The sequence below is a fragment of the Cebus imitator genome, unplaced genomic scaffold (assembly GCF_001604975.1).
Source record: "Cebus imitator isolate Cc_AM_T3 unplaced genomic scaffold, Cebus_imitator-1.0 Scaffold196, whole genome shotgun sequence".
Lineage (NCBI taxonomy): Eukaryota > Metazoa > Chordata > Mammalia > Primates > Cebidae > Cebus > Cebus imitator.
Window position 1 is genome coordinate 1729340 of NW_016107511.1, and position 3993 is coordinate 1733332.

Here is a 3993-nt window from a genome sequence, read left to right on the forward strand (position 1 = left end):
ACAATGCACAAGCCCACCCCCATTTCTGACACCAAATACAGATGGTTTCCAAAACCACACTCAGGTTTGATAATTTGCTAGAAGGACTCGCAGAACGTGCTGAGAGCTGTTACACTCACAGTTACAGATTACCATAGGGAAAAGATTCAAATCAACAGACTTAAAATCTTTGAAACAAGCCGGTCACAGTGGCTCACACGTATAATCCCAGCACTTTGGGAGGCCGAGGCGGCAGATCACCTGAAGTTGGGAGTTTGAGACCAGCCTGATAAACATAGAGAAACCCCAAATCTACCAATAATACCAAATTAGATGGGCATGGTGGTGCATGCCTGTAATCCCAGCTACTGGGGAGGCTAAGGCAGGAGAATTGTTTGAACCTGGGAGGCGGAGGTTGCGATGAGCCAAGATCACACCATTGCACTGCATCCTGGGCAACAAGAGTGAAACTCCGTCTCCAAAAAAAGAAAAGAAAATAAAAAAATATTGAAAGGTTAAAATAAGGCTGGGAGCGAAGGCTCTCACCTGTAGTCCCAGCACTTTGGGAGGCAAAGGCAGGAGCATTGCTTGAGTCCAGGAGTTCAAGACCAGCCTGGGCTATGTAGCAAGATCCCATTTCTAAAAAATTAAACATTAAAAAAAAAAAAAAAAAGATGGCCAGGTGTGGCGGTGTGCCTGTAGTCCCAGCTACTTGGGAGGCTGAGGCAGGAGGACTCCACTGAAGCCTGGGTGACAGAGTAAGACCCTGTCTTTGAAACATAAACAAGCAAAAAAATAACATGTAGCTTTACTAAGCTCTACTTTGGGTTCCCCGGCCAGAGTGCTACAGTAGCATCTTTCTTGTTTGAGGTCTGTACTGTCGGCCTGCAGCGATGGCGGCAGTGCAGGGCCTGCGGGCGAAGGCAGAGTACCCGGTGGGGCTCCTGTCCGCTGAGGCGGAGTCCAGTGTAGACCGTGGCGAGCCGGAGCCCATGGAGGTGGAGGAGAGCGAGCTGGAGATTGTGCCGGTGCGGCGCTCGCTGAAGGAACTGATCCCAGACACAAGCAGAAGATAAGAAAATAAGGCTGGCAGCTTCATCACTGGGATTGATGTCGCCTCCAAGAAAGCAATTGAAGAGAAAGAACAGCGAGCCAAGAGCTTCCATTTTCGATCAGAAGTAAACCTTGCCCAAAGAAATGTAGCCTTGGACCGAGACATGAAAGGAATCCCCAAAGTGAGACTGGAGACAATCTATATTTGTGGAGTAGATGAGACAAGCACCCTAGATGTCTTTTCCTATTTTAAAGAATATCTTGCCTGACAACATGGAAAAGGGTTTTCCTCCTCCTTTCCCTCCAAGATACATTCTACCGCTTTGAACTTCCAAGTATACCTAGTGACCTTTTAAAATGTAAACGTTTTCAGAAAATTGAAGGTTGCTTTCCTTGTATGCGCTTATTATCTTGACTACCTGAACTGCAAGGGATTTTTATATATTCATATTTTCCAACGTCAGCAACTCTCCTGTTGGTTCATTATTGAATGTGCTATAAATGAAGTCTTTTGCAATTAAAAAGAGATTTGCCCACACACACACACACAAAAAGAATATCGACCGGGCGCAGTGGCTCACGCCTGTAAGCCCAGCACTTTGGGAGACTGAGGTGGGCGGATCACAAGGTCAAGAGATCGAGACCATCCTGGCCAACACGGTGAAACCCCATCTCTACTAAAAACACACAAAAAAGGCCGGGCGTGGTGGCTCATGCCTGTAATCCAAGCACTTTGGAGGCCAAGGCGGGCGGATCACCTGAGGTCGGGAGTTCAAGATCAGCCTGACCAACATGGTGAAACCCCGTCTTAAAAATAAATAGATACATACATAAATAAAATAAATAAAACACAAAAAAATTAGCCAGGCGTGGTGGCACGCACCTGTGGTCCCAGCTACTCGGGAGGCTGAGGCGGAAGAATTGCTTGAACCCAGGAGATGAAGGTTGCAGTGAGCCGATTGTGCCACTGCATTCAGCCCCGTGACAGAGCAAGACTCCGTCTCAAAAACAAAATAAAACAAAAAGAATATCCTCCAGCTCACATCGAATGGCTGGATGATACCTCCTGTAATGTAGTTTGGCTGGATGAAATGACAGCTACACGAGCCCTTATCAGTATGAGCTCTCTGCCTGCACAGGATAAGAATCAGGGATGCCAGTGAGGACAAGTCATCTGAGAAAAGTAAAAAAGACAAGCAGGAAGGCAGTTCAGATGATGATGAAACTGAAGAAGGAGAGGTTGAAGATGAAAACTCAAGTGATGTTAGACACCTTGTCTCAGGTAGAAGAGTCTGTTAACAAATGATCTTAGTCCAGCTAACAAACTTGCTAAAGGAAATAGCTTATTCATGAGATTTGCTGAAAAAGATGACCAAAAGGAACTTGGAGCAGCCAGAAGTCAGTATTACATGAAATATGGGAATCCAAATTACGGAGGCACGAAAGGAATTCTTGGCAATTCATGGAAGCGAAGATATCGTTCCCGTCGTATTCAGTGGGACGTGATCAAGAAGAGAGCCCTGACTGGGGATGACACTGGCTTAACGTCGTATAAACGTCGACATTCTGGACTAGTGAATGTGCCTGAGGAACCCACTGAGGAGGAGGAAGGGGAGGAGGAGGAAGAAGAGGAAGAGGAGGAAGAAGACCGGGACATGGATGCAGGTGTCGGAGTGGCGGTAGAGTACCACTAGGAGTCCCAGGAACGGAGCATCTAGACGATCCAGTGCCAGCAGCTCAGACTCAGGTGAAATGGACTATGATCTAGAACTGAAGATGATTTCCACTCCTTCACCAGAGAAAGGCATGAGAATGTCTGTGTATGCTGATGAAGTAGAATCTCAGTTGAAAAACGTTGGGAGCTCCATGAAGGCAGATAGCCTGTCTTCAAGTAATATCAAAAACCTAATTGGTAACAAACCGCCACCTGAGAAATTTGCAGATGCCCGACATCTATTAGATGAAAAACGCCAGCACTGCGTCCACAGGCACCGGTCAGCAACACTTAATCAGATATACGCCAGCGGTTAGGAGAAAGACCGTATTCTCCAGAAAAGGCTTTTAGTAGTAACCCAGTGGTTCGGAGAGCGCCTTCTGATGTTCATAGTAGGCTAGGTGTTCCCAGGCAAGATATTAAAGGCCTCTACTCCGATACTCGGGAGAAGAAATCAGGTAATTAATTTACGGACTCGTTTTGGATCTGCACCCAAGACCAAAGAAAAGAATACGAAGAAAGGGGATCACAGGGCACCTGGCGCTGAGGAACACGACTCCGAGCTGCAAAGGGCGTGGGCGGCTCTGATTAAGGAGAAAGAGCAGTCTCGCCAAAAAGAAGAGCCGGTTAGATAACTCACCATCTCTCCAGATTGAAGTTAGTCGGGAAAGCAGCTCTGGTTAGAGGCAGAGCCCTGAGGCCCCCGGGGCCTGTGACCGCTGCCCTAAAGCCTGACATTCTGGCATGGGGTGCGGCGCAGTAGCAACCTCCCCCGCAGGAGCCCGCGCCCTCTGGCTCCTGCTCACACAGTCACCCTCGGCTCTTGCTACTTTGGCAAGGCATCTTTAAGAATGTGACACATTTTCAAGGGCATCTCTACCTCGCTGCAGAGTTGTAGTTCTGGGCCTTCGATTCTTTTTCCACCACCCTACAGGACTAGCCTACAGGCTTTCCCCTTTGAGAAAAAGGCAGCCCTCCAGATTTTGTAGACATTTAAAAAAATATTTTTAACATTGTGTCTTTTAAAAGAAACGTTTCGAAAAAAAATAAATAAATAAAAGAAACGTTTTGCCGGGCACGGTGGCTCAAACCTGTAATCCCAGCACTTTGGGAGGCCAAGGGGGATGGATCACGAGGTCAAGAGATCGAGACCATCCTGGTCAACATGGTGAAACCCCGTCTCTACTAAAAATACAAAACATTAGCTGGGCATGGTGGCGCGTGCCTGTAATCCCAGCTGCTCAGGA

At 47.4% G+C, this 3993-nt stretch overlaps 1 pseudogene; it reads left to right on the plus strand.

Moving 5' to 3' along the window:
• The first annotated feature begins 872 nt into the window (after positions 1–872).
• Positions 873–3430, plus strand: LOC108317020 (annotated as a pseudogene).
• Positions 3431–3993: the final 563 nt, after the last annotated feature.